General features: G+C 36.1%; 1 protein-coding gene across 1 annotated transcript in view; it reads left to right on the forward strand.

The window, feature by feature from the left end:
• Positions 1-4941: 4941 nt before the first annotated feature.
• The window catches only part of ATP8B1 (ATPase phospholipid transporting 8B1), a 134027-nt gene continuing 121561 nt past the window's right edge, over positions 4942-17407 (forward strand). The window contains exon 1 of the mRNA XM_051969579.1: positions 4942-5183. The gene's annotated coding sequence lies outside the window, so the exon portion shown is untranslated. The remainder of the gene's footprint in view (positions 5184-17407) is intronic.

A 17407-nucleotide genomic window follows, 5' to 3' on the forward strand; every position in this document is an offset into this window, starting at 1 on the left:
TATTTATAATGAATATTATAAAACTGGAAAATTATAGTCCCTGATTTTTTTTGCTGTACTTTATTTTTGAGATTACAGTAAATTTTCATTCTCCAAGAGTTGTATAAGCAAAAACCTGTTACTTTGATTCTGTAATTCTTCCCTAAAACACCCATCTTTGAAATCCATCCCACTAATATAAGCTCATTTCCTCCATTAGTGGCTATAGAGGATTTAGTAAGGTTGGTGACTTTGCACAGCCTTCTCTCACTTAAATTCAATCCACTTTCATATCATGGCATCACTTCCCTGATGCCATAGTTCTCTTCAAGAATAAAGGGCAGCTCTTTGTAGTGGCCAGAAACTAGAAACTGAGTGGATAGCCATCAATTGGAGAATGGCTGAATAAATTGTGGTATATGGATATTATGGAATATTATTTTTCTGTAAGAAATGACCAGCAGTAGGATTTCAGAAAGGTCTGGAGAGACTTACATGAACTGATGCTGAGTGAAATGAGCAGGACCAGGAGATCATTACACACTTCAACAACAATACTATATGATGATCAATTCTAATGGATGTGGCCCTCTTCAGCAATGAGATGAACCAAATCAGTTCCAACAGAACAGTAATGAACTGAACCAGTTACACCCAGGGAAAGAACTCTGGGAGATGACTATGAACCACCACATAGAATTCCCAATCCCTCTATTTTTGTCCGCCTGCATTTTTGATTTCCTTCATAGGCAATCGTACACTATTTCAAAGTCCAATTCTTTTTGTACAGCAAAATAACTGTTTGGACACATATACTTATATTGTATTTAATTTTTAACATATTTAACATGTATTGTCAACTTGTCATCTGGGTGAGGGGATAGGGGGAAGAAGGGGACTTGTAAATAAAAACTTATAATAATAAAAAAAATAAAGGGCAGACAACAATAACTCTCTTATAAGACTATATACCCCCCTCTTTTTTTTTTTTTGCCTTCCTGACATTGTTGAATTTTGGAAGTCTGTGGCTAGTAACACTTAAATAACAATTCTTCCCCTTTTTGATGTCACTGTAGGTGGAGAGAGGCCTGGAATCAGAAAGACTCATCTTCCTAGTTCACTCACTATACTTTCTTTGCAAAGGGTCAAAATACTTTAGGAAAAAGTAAAGAGGATAGTTGATTAATAATTATATCCATTATTGCAGAATACAGAAGGCCTGAGAGATGACTCAGCTGTTATGTGGTGGGAGTATATTAACATACTATTTCTGGCTTCTCCTTTATTAATTATCCTGTTACTGCCTTCACCTATCTAAATTGGACCTGCAGGGGTCTCTAAGGTTTCCTATTAGAGTTGATTCTGTCTCAATTTGGCATGGTAAGCAAGACATTGAAAGAGTTGGGCCAGTGGGAGATGAAGAAAGATAGTTTGTGCCTCTAGATAGGTTGATTATTAGATGAAGAACTTGGGCCATATATAATCTTCCTGACAAGTATGGCAATAATCTTACTTAATTCACTTGGTATATAACCAAAGGATATTCATCTTTCTCATTTTCTCTTTCTACTCCCCAACTTAGTTTCTCTTTCACAATCCTTTTGGTCACCCAGACTAGAAGCTACAATCCTTTTCACTTTTTCTCTTGAAATCCAATTACTTATGAAGTCCTGTCAATTTTATTCTTTCCATTATCTCTTTATTTTACATAGTCTAGCTAGAAAGCTAGCAAATCCCTCGGTTGATGATGAGAAAAAGCCCAAAGAGGCTGAACTTTTTGAAATTCACCCAAGTTGCAAAGCTGGGATTTTATATAGTCTTATGACTAAAAGGGCAGATAGGTGGCCCATGGATGGAATACCAGCCCTTGAGCCAAGAAGGTCTGAATTCAAATATGGCCTCAGATGTGTGACTCTGGACAAGTCACTAATCTCTGTTTGCTTCAGTTTACTCATCTACAAAATAAACAGAACAAAGAAATTACAAACCACCCCAGTATCTTTGCCAAGAAAACCCCAAATGATGCGACAAAGAGTGGGACATGACTGAAAAAGGATTGAACAAAAAAATTTATTCCAAATCCAGTGCTCGTTCCAATATACCTTATTGTCTCTCAGCACCATTCTAGTTCTCATTTCAACTATAAAAAAACAGCAATAGCCCCCATTCTACCATCCGAATTTGGACCGATTCCAGATTATTCTTCTTAAAATACAACTTGGATTAATCATATTCTGTTTAAAACACCAGAAATCAGAAATAAATGGGTTGTTACCTTTGAACTTACTTCAACAAAAACAAACTTTTTAAAGCATAGCAATTTCTAAGGCACTGTGCTAGGAACCAGGGATGCAACTCACAAAGAAATAGAATAGTATTTGCCCTCAAGGAACTTACTTTTGACTGAGTATATGTATCATGTACACAGATAAGTGAATATATACTAATCTGAGAAGTCAAATTACTGGAGAATTGATATCAAGATTCTAAGGAACTTTTTCAAGTTGACATTCAGATACTCAAATATTCAAGGCACCCTATTCCTAGGCCTCAATCTAGCTTTAATATATTCTTAGTTTCTTAAACTCCTGCCATTTCCGGTTTCTTAAATAAGTTTCTTTCTGTACCAGGAGAATAATTTATATAATAACAGCTATATAATATAGAATAAAGAAGACACCATTTTGAAAAAATTTTTAAACTGAACATGATAAAAAACAAGGCAAGCCATGTCTCTTGAGAATTGATGATAAAGTGTATAATCCTATAATCCATTTCTTAAAGGAGAAGTGATGAACTCAAGATGTGAAAGGAGATATTAATTTTTGGATAGGGCAGTGGTTTGTGTTTGTTTTGATTGCTGAAACTTATTTGCTACAAGGGTTTGTTGTTATTTATTTTAGTATTGCCTCCAAAAAGGAAAAGAAAAAGAGGACAATCTTTGATAGAGTTTTTTAAATGTCCAGAAGAAAACCTATGTAAGAGTTTTGAAATAATGGGTTGTATCTATATATCTATCTATGAAACCTATTAATATCTACTTTTAGAATCCTTTTGGAATGGAGATTGACAATGTTTATATAGTCTACTTTGTTATGTGGAAATGCTTGAAGATCTTTAGTATTTGTTAAGTTTAGAATTTAAAATACACATATTCTTAAAATTCCCTACATCATGACACCTTGCCTTTAAGGTCTTTCCATCTGGAAAATTGTTTCCCTCTTTCCCCTTCTTCATCCTTACCTTTTGAAATCCTGCCACTATTTTAAGACCCAAATCAAATACCTACTTCCTACACAGTCTTCTAGATTGTCTTTTCTTCTGAATTCCCATAGTACTTTGGTTTGCATTTTTTTAAAGATATATATTCAGGAAAGGATGTACTAGAGCCAACTTAACTTGTTGTCAATTACTTTTCATGTGAGGACTTATACCTCAGAAGTCATTAAAAGCTGTATACACATCAGGACTTGATTTATTTTGTTGATTATGAGATTTGTTGTTTGTTGATTAAATAATATAAAAATATTAATAGTGCATATTCAACTTAAAAGCCTGTCATGGCTTCCCTACCTGCTCTTCTCTCCCACTTAAGTTTTTACCAGCACACTACCACAAGCACTAGATCACTTCTACCTAATACAAGCTCCAAAAGGGCATTGACACACAGACCTTACATAGCTTAAGCACATACTAGGTGGTTAAATGAATGTCTCTGAAATGAATGAATAAATGAAGGAATATTGTGCATCTATTGCTCAACTCTAGGAAGAGGTAGATAGGAATATAAAACTAGTATGACAAAGCAAGTCCTTGCTTTCAAGTAGTCTTTATTAACTTATTTGGGGAGGCCTGAGGAGAGAATTACATGATCATAGAGATAGGACTAAAAGGGATTTTAGTCATCTAGTAAGTCCAGAGAAGTGAAGATATTTGCCCAACTTCCAACGGGTAACTAAAGACAGAAGTGGGTTCAAATTCAAGGAAATCCCCATGACAAATTCACATGAAACTCAATAAAAGACAGTATATACTTGCGGGCTTTTTGCGTTGTGCAGGTTTGTTGAACTGGCATTAGTTATATTCGCTTTGCCATCAATGTGAGGGGAAAGTTCCTGAGTTTGTTTTTGTTATTTTCTACCTTTTCACCATTCCATCCTCATCGGCTCTAGGAATGCTTTGCAGTTCTGAAATTGTTCTATGTGGCAGACAATGGGGCAGCTGCTCCATTTCTCTTCATTGTGCTTGCTGAGATTCCGCCGTGTTTGGCATTCAGTGTCTGGTAAACCAATCTCAGGCTTCGTTGAAGAAAACCTGAGAGAGGATGGAAAACTAAACGCGGGCGCTGCTCTTCCCGAGCACCCCGCGGGTTGGTGATGAAGGAAGCGGGGACAGACTCTAGATTGCCTGCCCATTTTTGAAGGCAGACCCGATATGTAAACCGAGAGCTGCAGCAGCTGCTGTGGTCCCAGCAAGAGCGAGAGAAAGGGAGAAGAGATGGGAGGGGAAGAGATGGGGGTGGCAGTCGCTCCGGGCTGCTAGCCAAGCGGGATGGGGGGTCAGGGAGGGTTGATCTAAATGCCCAGGACTAGCGGGGTGGGTGTGGGGGCAGCAAATGTGCAGAAGGTTAAGGGGAGCAGCGTAGGTTGCGAAGGTTTTCTTTTCTCTGCCTCTTCCCGGTCGATATATCCCAACTTGTTCCGCTCCACACCCCCAGCAAAGAGGAGGGGAACACCCCTCCCTGTCTCACTCTCTTTCCCTTCCTTGCCACAGTCTAGCTGGGCTGCGGTGGCTTCGGCTGTAGTGAGAGGAGAGGCACCTCCAGGGAGCGGCGAAACCTGTTTGTCCGGTCTTCTGGAGACCGTGGAAGAGGGAAGGAAAGAGAGTGAGGGAGGGAGGGAAGCAAGAGAAGGGAGGGGAAGAGACGGGGGCGGGGGAAAGGCGAGAAGCCATTGGAGAGGAGGAAAAGCGGCAGTAGCCGCAGTTGCCGCCGCCAAGCCGGACACACGTTCCCCGGGGCCCCGGGCCAGGAGCCGTGCGCCATGAAGTGTTAAGGAGCCCGCTGTGGGGTGGCAGGGCCGGGGCGGGTGGGGGGAGCAGCCAGGTACGGCGGCGGAGCACGCGGGAGGAGCGGTGGCGGCAGCAGCGGCAGCGGGAAACCCGGCGGGTGCCAAAGTCGGATCTGAGCGCTGAATGTCAGACAGGTAAGGAGCCACTGGGGCTAGAAGCGCACCTCGTTCACCCTTGAGCCGCTACTGTCCCCAAGCTCAGGCCCCTGGAGCCGGTAGTTTCGGAGAAACTGGGACCAAGCTGTGGCAGAGGCGGCGACAGCTGCTGGGGCTGGGGTCCTAGAAGAAGAAAATCGGTGCCAGGAGGGCCCGTGGCGTCGGGAATTCCCCAGCACCTGGAGCATTCGGGGGAATGGAGCGCAGGGAGACCTAGTCATTTTCATCCTGCTGCCCACCCCAGAGGGAAAAGGAGAGGGAGCCTGGGACTCAACGTCTTGGGACGGGTTTCTTACCTATTAATTTTTTTTTTTTAAGACATATATTACAGTTTAAAAAGTGGTGTGCATTAATCTTGAACGCCACTCAACTAAAGACTGGGAATTCTCTTGGCTGCCTGGCGCTGCTTATGAGGTATCCCTCCAGCAAGGGCATTTAAATTCAGTTTTTACACATTTATTCCCGAGAGCGCCCGAGTCTGGATCGACGGAATCCCCTTCCTGAGGTTTCGGGAATCGCAGAGGAAATTAGAGGGGCGGTGGGAAGCAGGTTACGGGAATTCCTGGAGGAAAGAAGGACTGGGAAGACACCGGCCAGATTCCAGATCAGATCACAAAAGTGGCTGCAAATAATACTCTCCAAGAATCCACGATTCATTGAGAACGGGCAAACTTTATTTTAATAATAACTTTTCTCTGCAACTGCTACCATTGAAAAGCCCGCTTACCTTTCTCTTCTTGATTCCTACAGCTGTCAGGAAACTTTTTCTTCCCACGTTTGGAGGTGAAGGAATTTTGCAGAATTTATATTTAAAACGTAGGTCTCTCTAAAACAAATTGCCTGGGTTTCCCTAGCTAGGTGCTTTAGGGTGTCAAGTGCACCGAGTAGTGGAAATTGGACTCAGTTTGAAGACTGTTGTAAGTGAAAAGAGGGCTGGAAACACATGCGGGATGTATAGATTACATGCCGTGGAGGAAAGGGGCAAAGGAAAATACCTCTAACTTTTGGTACCTTTCTAACTGCTTTTTTCTTCCCCTTATCTTCATCTTAAACTGACATCTATAATCTTCCCTTAGTTTTGGCATGAATGGGGTAAACATGTTTTTTTTTTTTATTTCTTCCTTGGTTCTTATACTTGAAACTTGTATGTTATTTGTGCAGTGCTGTCATCACAGAGACTTTCTAATGTTTCTTCTACGTGAAAGCCCCTTCAATTTCCTTTGAAATAATCAAAAGAAAATGTGTGTGTTTTTTTTTTTTTTAAGAGAATGAATCTTACATTAAATGTAGGATCGTGGGAAAAGAAAGCGCTGCCCCATAGTCAAGTTTTTGGACTAGTGTAATTTTTAATTTTCTTCGTTTTAAAAAGATACTTCTCCCCACCCCCATAATTGGCTGTAAGCTACTTAAGGGCAAAGACTGTCCTGTTATGTCTTTGTTTTTCCCCAGTGCTCAGCAGGTTGCCAGCTCCTCAGCGTTGTTTCAATGAAACCTGTATTCTGTACAAAGGTATACAATTATTATTGCTAGAGCTATTGTTGCTGTGTCTATTATAACTCTTTTATTAAATACTTGTTTGGTACATGGCACAGTTGAAGAATTTAGTATGTGATTGATTTAATAATGATTACTTGATTTATTTTCAAATAAAGATAAAGAGAAGTTTTATATACTAATAGTACAATGAAAGCTCTTATTTGGTACAAGTTTGGGTAGTTTCTATTTTTAAATAAGAATATTTAAATATTCTGGTATTTTGTCAATTTCTGCAAGTTATGCATATTTTTATATTGGATGAAAGAAAATAGCATAAGCTAGCAAGCAAAAAAAAAAAAATTTAGCACTTAGTAGCTAGGGGCTCTCTACTAAGGACTTGGGATATAAACAAAGGCTAACCACTCCCAACCAACAAACAACCCTGCAATCCTATTCTTTTTTCAATGATCTCACAGTCTAATGGGGGAGACAATATGCAAACTGCTATCCATAAGCAAGACATATACAGGATAAATTGGAAATAATCTCAGAGGCAGACACTGTGATTAAGGAGCACTGAGAATGGTTTCCAGCAGAATGTGGAACTTTAACTGAGACTTAAAGGAGGCCAAGGGTCTGAGATGAGGAGGGGGACTTTGTAAGGGCTTTGGATATTACCATTTGAGAGGTACTATTAGTAAAGAGTATAACATATTACAGCTAGATATTTGTGTTGCCTCTATAAAGGATTACTATAAATGACAGGACTTCTAGTTCTAATTGTTACTTACAAGTTAGCATATGGTATTTCTATTCATATTTGTTGGTCGCAAAGTCCAGCTTTTTTAATTTTAAGAATATACATATATACATACATACATATGTGTATATATATGTAGCATTTATTTCCTCTGATAGTAATTTCATGGGTACTTTTTGAAGATTTGAAATAAACAATATTTAAGAAAAAACATCACAAATCAATCAAAAGAGAGACTCAGGACTATTCAAACTTTAAGCTAGCTTACAGTTTCTGGAATCCTACTTTTGTAACCCATTTCTTGGCAAATAAAAGACTTGTATGTTCAAGTTAGGAAAGTGTCAATGCCCAGATTGCTGGGAAACTAAGAAAGTCCTAGATAGAGAGCTGGAAGGGGTTTCTGAAGCTGTCCATATGAGACATTGAAGCCCCAGAAGGTAGGTCATTGAAGTTATACAGGTTATAAGATATGACTTACTAGAGTCAGGTCCTGCTCTTTCTGCTATAATGCTTCAGAACTAATTCTGGGTCCAAACAGTCCTGAGTTTGCCTTTTTTGCTTGAATTCTGCTTTTGAAGTGTGTATAAATATGAGCATGTGTTTAGCATCTTTTGCTAAACTAATACATAAAGGTTGAGATATTTTAAAAAGTCAATCAGCAATCATTTTTTAAATGCCTACTATATACTAGGCATTCAGCTAAATCTTGGGAATACAAAGAAAAACAAGTATATTTTCTAATGGCGGGGCTGGGATGGGAAAAACAATCATATCCATAAATAAGTGCATGAAAGATATAGTTCAAAGCTTCTTAACCTGGGACTTTGAAATTCTTTAAAAAACAGATTCAATAATCACTATTCAATGTAATTATAAATGCAGAATGTAAATGTGTAATCCTAAATATTTTAGGCATTTAGAAGAATCTGGATGAGGGGGCCATTGACTTCCCTAGACTGTGAAAGAGACCTATGACACAAACAAGGTAAAGAATCCCCTTGACTAAATGAAAGGTAACTCAGAGGCCAAAGCAGCAGTAGGTGAAGAGACAGGAAAAGACTTCTTGCAGAAAATGACATTTTAGCTGAACTTTGAAGAAAACCAGGGATTCCATGATGTTAGTAAAGAGAAATGACCCCTGCAGGAATGGGAGATAGCCAGTGCAAACTGAATATGTTTTATATTTGTGTTGACTTTTAGGTTTTGCACTTTTACAATCTGGATTTAGCTAAATATTAATGATTTTTATACTTCATATCTCTATGTATCTAATGGTTTTTATAACTCTAGAAACCAGAGTAATTTAGCTAAATATTAATGACTTTTATAACTCTGTCTTCTAGAGATATTAATCTGATAATCTATCTCTGCTCTGCAGTTCCAATCTAGGTAGGATTGTGGCCTTTGTAAAAGAATTACAGGGTAAGAATGAGGAGTAACTCGTTTTTAATGATTCAGTGAAAGTTCTGTAGCATCTGTTTTTATACCCTATACTTATAAATAAAGAAATTTATCATAAAATTAAAATGACTTTTTGGTAAAGTGTGGCTAAACATACTGAGTTTATTTTTTCATTTGTTTATCAGCTATTTCCCTGATTAAAAGATTTTATAATATCCAGATATTCTATGAATATTTGTGATTTGTGGCCCCATTTATTTGGAGAATTCTAATGCTGAATTAGATCAGTCACTTGCATGTTCTCCCCATTAAAAAAGATGACTAAAAATTAGTGTTGCTGTAAAAGACCCTCCTCTTTGTTATGAGAAATTCTTAAAAATCCATTTCCCATTGTCCAGCTAAAGAAAATACCTAGATTAATATGCTTTCAAATCTTATAACACTGAAGCCCTGACATTTATATCAAAGACATTGGAAAATCTATGTAATACCTTTTGCAGAAAGTCAAATTTCAATAATATATATGAATCAGTAAATTTAAGTAGTTCAAGTATTTTGCTGTGATAGTGAAAAGACTTTTTTGTCATCTAATAACTTGGAAATATCCCAGGAACTATTCTCCAGTAATCAAAATAATATTGAACAAATTTCCTCTGTTTTATCTTTAAAACTTCATCAGAGCCTAACCCTACTATTGGGTTTCCTCCGTTTTAAGATAGTGTTGAAAAAATTGTAGGTCTTTAATAAATTGTTGGTTGATTTTCTCATAAGTCTTCTGTCCTCATGGAAATAGGAAAAACTTCAGGTGTTCTGACTATGAACAGTTGTTAACACAGGGTTGTAAATTTAAAACATCAGTGAACAACCTTTGCTGTACAGGTGTCAGAAGATGGCACCTGCAAGACTTCTTGCCTAGCATCATGACCTTTGGCCTTGGGTGGTTCCATTTGCACTACCATCCTGAAATCAGTGTCCTTGATCATGGCAAGAAGGGTACTTTTTTCTACCTTGATGTGAGCTATGGGTCACATTAAATTGCTGACTTGGTTTATCAACTTCATTTCTTCCTTACCTTGAATGCACTCTGTTTTTTAAAAAATGGAGGCATCTAACCTTGTTTATTTGGGCTTGGGGGCACAAATTAGGCATTTCAAATACTCTTTGAAGAACTCTTGGGAAAATACTCCTCCCTAAATCTATATATCACCAGATTATAGCTCTCAAGAGATCTACTTCAGGAAAGAAAATGTATTTGTGTCCTACTTATAAGAAAATAATGAAAAGTTCTTGTGTCCCCAGGATCTCTCTTCTCCACACAGATCTACTAAAATTCATGAACTCCAATTCAGGTTGTTTTGTTTTATTTAGTAATTCCATTGTTTAAAGCAAATCACTTGGAAAATATATAAAGTGTACACATATATTGTTTTATGGACCTAAGATATTATTTTAATATATAAAGTTGTTCTAGATGGTATAACAATAATAAAAATAAGCATCTAAAAATTCTTTAAGGTTGCAAAGTTGTGTGTGTTTTCTTGGTTGATCCTGCCAACAACTTGGATGAGGACAACTGTTATTATCCTCACTTTATGGATGGGGAAACAGACTCAAAGATTCAAGTGGTCTGTATTCACACAAATAATGTCAGATATAAAGTTATATCTGACATTATAAGATTTAAATTTAGATTTTCTTTTGACTCTAAGGCCAGCATGTTTTCTTTACTTGCTATGCTATGGAAATTACTTACATTTATGAAAACCCACCATATCTATTTAGCTAAATTCAGAGGATAACTATTGATTCTTCCTTGATATCTTAAAATCCCATCCTTGTTGGTGATCACTTGGTTTGTTTCCCTAAGACTTCCTTTCCCACATTGAATGCAAAAGACATATGACCTTTGGCCAACCACTATTTGCAGTACTCTTTGTTTGTTGCATTTTCTCTGTGGCTAGTTTTTGTTCTATCAGAATTGTATGGCTTGTTTGATTTAGATTATTGGACACTGTTTGGAATACTTTTTTGCATCCTTTCCTCCTAGGAAGTTGAACTTTATAATTCTTAGCAGCACCACTCAGACATCAGCCTTTTAAATTGGCAGTAAAGGAGTCTGTGTTGTCTACTTGTTTTAGGCGTTTGTATGTTCCAAAATTGATAGAATGCTCTCTTTTCTTTTCTTAGCATAGCAATAGGTTGTACTATACCATCCAAACTCTTAATCTGATTCCTAAGAGCCACTGAGCTGTTTAATGAGAGAATTCTTTGAGAATTGGCTATTTTTTATGACCAATGAAAATAGTATTTGCTCTTTTTGTGTGAACACAGATAATCATTTCTGTTGGATGGTTTAATCATTCACCTATGTGGAGGTGGGCAGTTGGACCAGATGATTTCTGGAGCTCTCTTTCAGTTTTATTACTACACTTACTTGATCTTAGCCAAAAGGCAAGGAAGCATAATGTCATATTAGAAGACAATTAAAGTGTCTTTTCTATCCATTACATATATGGCAAGTGAAGTATTTGTGTTTCTATTTAATAAATTACTGGAGTCTTGACCATAAGAAAAGACCAAGTAGAGAAAGGCAAATGGATAAAGGACACCAGAACCTTTCCATAGCAGGTAGGATTGGAACTTTTCTTTTAATATATTTCTGTAGTATAAGAGTTTAGGATTGTTTTGTTTTTAAAGCTTTCTTAAGAGCCTTGTTAAGTTTGGATAGGGCTGATCTTGCTTTTCTTATAATTTATTAGGATAAACAAAGGCACATGGCATTGTTTTTACTGCCATAATTTCCAACAAAATAGAAATTGTAGATAGAACAAGAGGGAAATTATGTCTCTGTTAAAAGAGTGAACTTGGAGAAACACAGATAAAGTTGAGACTTGACAGGTACTTTTAAATTTTATTGTTTTGTTTTGATTATGAACTAAAGTCTAGACCTGTCTTCTACTATTACTCCTTTAGATAGTTTGTAGCTTTTTGATATTAAATTTGGTGTGGTGATAAATATTTTTATATAAAATTTGTTCCTTATTCTTTTCTTGATATATATTTACAGTTGCTGGGATTACTTAGAGGATGTTATTTTAAAATTTTTGTGTATTGTTATATTATTTGGATTATAGTTTGTACCATTCATAAGGATATTTCAGGGTGCTTATATGTTCTTTTTACTCTTATCAAACTTTCTGATCTTTAGTTTTGGACAACCATAAGCAACCTGCAAACTAGAGGGGAAACGGTCTCCTATATCCCCATAATGGGCTAAAGACAGGGTTAATCCCCATTAAAGAATGGGGTTTTTAAGTAGTCTACTCCCTAGATTGGTTTTTAGCTGCAAAATAAATCCAAATTTAAATTAAGTTATATGGGGGGAAATCCAACCAAAAAATCCACTATATCTATCTTTATAATTCTGTTGTCTTTCGTGCATTCTTTTCCTCTTCTTTCCATAGAAAAACTATGAATCATCTTCCTTTTTAATGCTAATTTCTTTTTATCCTTCTGGTTTTGTTTTTTCCATGTTATCAATTTTGATGTAATTTGTTTTTCAAATAGCATTTAATTTATTGGTCATTGCACAAAGCTTTTAATTTTCACATTTAATGTACTTATAGTTATTAAACCAATATAAATTAATTACTACCACAAAGAGATAAAAAAATCCCAGAAAGAACCTTAGTCACCAAGCATTTGACCTTTCCAAATGGAGAGAGATGGCTATGTAAGGTGAAACCATTTATGAATACAAACTCCTCTGTAAAATCGTTTCAAGAAAAATTATGGAGGAAAATGAGCAACAGCATCTCAAAGAAAGCTAAGAGAAGTAGTGGGTAAAATCAGAATAAAAGTTTGGCAAGGTAACTAATTAAGGAAAGTCATCCTGAAGACTTTCAAAAACGAAAAGGAAAAAGTACCACAAACAGAAGAAAAGTAGAAAAAAATTTATTAATAGTTGTCTCCATTAATGATAGTAGAACCCCCAGACTTAAACAATGGCATCACAGATCAATAAGTGCTTAAAACAGAAGTCGAAATCTCACAAAAGAACAAAGATGAAGAATGCAGCCAGATTGAATCAATTACACATAAAGTAGATCAGTGCTGGAAATGATAAAACCTTGAGAGCAATGAGGAACTGATTTACAAGATATCTAAAACAGCAGGCTTTATTCAGTTGTTGGTTTTTTAAGGAACTAAGAAAATATGTGTGCCTACTTTCCTATCTACTTCCCCTACAAATATTTATTTAGTCCTTATGTATAGAAAATAAAAGAATAAGGCTTTTGCAAGTGTTATTCAACAATGGATCACACGTTTACCCTCCAATTATTGACTGAAAGATGGAGAGAATGAGATCTCATTATTCTAATGTTTGCTAATTATGAAAAGCTTTCAACTGGTTAGAAATCCTTTATGAGTTCTTTTACAACACATCTTCCACCCATATGTCCAAATAATTCAAGATTCATCAAAAGATATAACAATAAAAATAAACTTGTTTATTGATTTTTCAATAATAAATATCAAGAGAGGCTTGGCCTAGTAGAATGTTGAGTTTGAATGCCAGTCTTGCTCCCTGTTAGTTGTGTAACCTGGCACAAGCCACTTGCTCTTTTTAGATGTCATTTACTTCAACTGTAAAATGTGAAAGTTGAATTAGACTAAGGGACCTTAACCATTTTTAGTGTCATGGACACCTCTGCTGGTATAACCTATGGGTCTTTTCTTAGAATAGTGTTTCCTATTTCAGGCACCAGCCCTGAAGTCAGGAAGACCCGAGTTCAAATTTGATTTCAGACATTTAACTGGTCCTGGCTGTGTGACCCTGGGCAAGACATTTAACCCAATTGCCTCAGTAAAAAAAAAAAGTATTTCTAAATGCACAAAACAAAAGACCAAAATACATAATATTACAAAGGAAGCCAAATATATTGATATGTAGTTATCAAAATATAAGAATCCCTGAACAAGGTGGTCTCTTGAGTTCCTTTAAGCTAGAACAACTCAGTGGATTGAAATCTCATTCAAAACAAGAAGAAAGGATTAAATATAGAAAAAAGAGAAGGCAATAATACATGTCTTTTAATTTTATTTCAATGAAAAAAATGAATCATTACTTTTTAGTGCTAATAGATGAAATTTAGGGCTTACATTCTAGAATGCCATTGCAGAGTATAAAAAAATTTTTTTACATAACTACTTTTTTTTATTACAGCTTTTTATTTACAAGATATATGCATGGGTAATTTTTCAGCTTTGGTAATTGCAAAACCTTTTGTTTCAATTTTTCCCCTCCTTCCCCCCATCCTCTCCCCCAGATGGCATGTTGACCAATACATTTACATAACTACTTAATAAATGTAACTGTTAGGCATTTCTTTTGGCTTAGGGGCAATGTGAAATTAGTGAATTAGTAAGACATTAAGGATATAGTAGACCAAAATGTTTTGGGAACCTCTAACTTAGCTTTTTCTTTTAGATTTGTATCTACTTTACATATTTGTATTTACTGGTATTCACTATCACTAATTAGAGGCAATGTGATGTAATGAAAACCATATTGGACTTGGAATCAGGAGTTCTGACACTAATTTTGTTGCTAGAGGTTACTCTTAGATGATTCATTTCTTCATCTGTAAAATGAGAAAAATAGTACCTTTTCTATATGTCCCACAAGTTTATGAGGAAAACCTCACAGATGTGAAAATTGAAATTGTACTCAGACTCAAGTGATTTCCAGCTAAAAATCTCAATATTGTCTTATAGATGAAGGCTCTTTGAATAGGAGAATGACCTGATGAAAATCATTTTTAGAAAGCATTAGACAGTTAAGTTGATTTCTACATGGCTTCAGATCAGGCTCAAATGTTCTGAAGTGAAAGTATTGTGTCAACAAATTTATTAATTCAAAATTAGAACTTGCTTTAAATATCACACGTAGATTTTTGGGCCAGTTCAATGACATCTTTTTCAAGACAAAAGGACCCATGATACCTTTTTTCTCTATAAATGACCTGTATCTTACTCAGCCATTAAAAGCCAGTTTTACCCGATTGGATATGAGGAAGGGAGAAAAATTATTACCTACTCACATTGCTAGGAAAGGAACATTGTAATGAAATTGAGCAGGAGCAGTCATATGGTGCATGGGATGAATCCATAGGATATGGCTTTTCAGCTTTCAGACAGGAAAATGTATTAATCACTTTCCCAGTCTTTCCCATACAAATACACTGACAAACACATTTAGCTCTGAAAGAGAAATAGCTGAACCTGATGTTCTCAAAAGGAGGTTCTCCCAACCAGTTGGATTTTTATTTTGTTTTTGTTAAACACCCTAAAGCTGTTATTATTTATAATATTTATTATTACATTATAATATTACATTTATTTGATAATAATAATTATTTATTATGTTAAAATTCTTTAAAACAGTAGATATTTATGTGTTGCTTTCTATTGTGAATTCCTTGAAGGAAAAGGTTCCTTTTTCAATTATAGTTTGAAACTCCATCACCTAGATTTGGATTAAGGTTTATGGCTCGTTTGGTTTCCAGGCATTTTCTTTCTTTTTCTTTTTCTTTTTTTTTTTTTTTTTTTTTTTTTTTTTGCTGAGGCAATTGGGTTAAATGACTTGCCCAGGATCACACAACTAGGAAGTGTTAAGTGTCTGAGACAAGATTTGAACTCAGGTCCTCCTTACTTCAGGGATGGTGCTCTATCCACTGTGCTACCTAATTGCCCCGTGACTGGAGGAGTTCTTAACCTGGGTTCTGGGACTTGAGTTTTGTTTTTTTGGTTTTGAGATCAAGTTTCTTTATTTTACCCACTCTGGATTAATCCTTCTACTGATTGGTATGGGATCTTTAACCTACTGTTGTCTATCCTGGGCCAGTTCTGCCTTCCGTAAGTAGCCTGGTGGCCCCTGTTCTGAAGAGTGGTTCTTATTGGTACTGGATTTGGTGTGAATATCTCATCAATTTAATCTAGAGGGGATACTAAGGACCAGTTACTGGATGTAAAAATGGGTTCGGGTTCCTGTTCCTTTGCTATATTGATTGGTTCCCTAATTACCAGTCCTGCTTATATAGGAGACTTCTAAATCTAGCATCTTTGATACAAAACAGATCATAGATGTAAAAACTCAATATCCTTTGAAGATTTACAAGAGATTAGACAGTGTGCTCTTGTATAAGCTTAAATTGTGAAAAAGTCAGTGCACTGGAGAGTTCAGACTGAATCCTTAACTGCTCAACAGTCATCTATTCCAATATGGTTTTTTTGGTTGTGTGTGTGTATATAAAAGAAAGGGAGAGGGGAGGAAAAAGGGAGGGAAGAAGAAAGGGACATAGATCCAGAGAGGAGGAAGAAGGGATTTGGAAGAGCTTCAGAGAAGAAGATATGGAAAATCCTACCTCCCCACCTTACTCTCTTCTAAGCCATACCTTCTTTCTTTCTATGTGAAATTGTGGAGAGACAAAAGTTGTTTTTCAAATATAGACTACCCTATCCACTTAAAGTAGTGTTATGTTATGCAATTCATTTGGCTAATGTGAATAAAGTTATGTGATTATGAGATTAGTAATGCTTAAGGACTATGCAGGTGGATTTCTAGGAGAGCAAGTGTAGCAATCTACTTGTTCAGTCCTGTTCTTTTACAGTACTAGAGAAACATACAATGTCCAGATAACAAATGTAATCTTGCCTCAGTTAGTAACTTCTAAAGCTTTTATGTTTTTGACAGCCATGAATTGGAAGTCCACCCACCTGGTTCAGTAAAAGGCCAAATTGTGACCAGAATAGGTTAAATTGTGAAACTATTGGTTTATGTAAACACACAATAGGAGGTTCCTTACAAAGCTGTTCATTAGAATATGGGGAGGAGCCTGTTGTGATTCAGATCACTCTGCTAAAAATCTTCAGATAGTGATGATTATATTTCTAAGAATAATTACATGGTTATGAATTTTTGTTTTAAAAGAGAAAATATATTCCCCTTATTTTTTGATAATTGAATGCATTTTAATTCCTTGAAATATTAACTCAGATATGTAATAAGACTAGTCATTCATATAGTTTTAAAAATAATTTACAAAATGTTTTCTTCACAAAAACCATGAAATATACGTAGCATAAATATTACTATCTTTATTTGGGGTATTTACATATACGTAGTACAAAAATTCTATCCCTAGGTTACAGAAAAAGAAACTGAATCTTAAGTGATTTTCCCAAAGTTAGCTAAGTAAATGGTAGACATCCTTGTGTATATCCATATCTCTTTATTTGAGTAAACCTTCTGATAGTTTGAAAAGCTTCATTTTTATATTGTTTTATTAACCCAGGACAGAAAGGAATTCTGTTTTAGTTTTTATAGTTGAGGAAACTGAGGCAAATAAGATTAAGTGACTTTCTCTGGGTCACATAGCTTGTAAATGTTTGAGGTCAGATTTGAATTCAAATATTCCTGACTCCAAGCCTGGTGGTCTATCTGCTCTGCCATCTAGTTTCTCCCACAACAACAAAGATAGCTCTGGTATACACTGTCTCTTAG

Source organism: Antechinus flavipes, chromosome 1 (genome assembly GCF_016432865.1).
Source record: "Antechinus flavipes isolate AdamAnt ecotype Samford, QLD, Australia chromosome 1, AdamAnt_v2, whole genome shotgun sequence".
Lineage (NCBI taxonomy): Eukaryota > Metazoa > Chordata > Mammalia > Dasyuromorphia > Dasyuridae > Antechinus > Antechinus flavipes.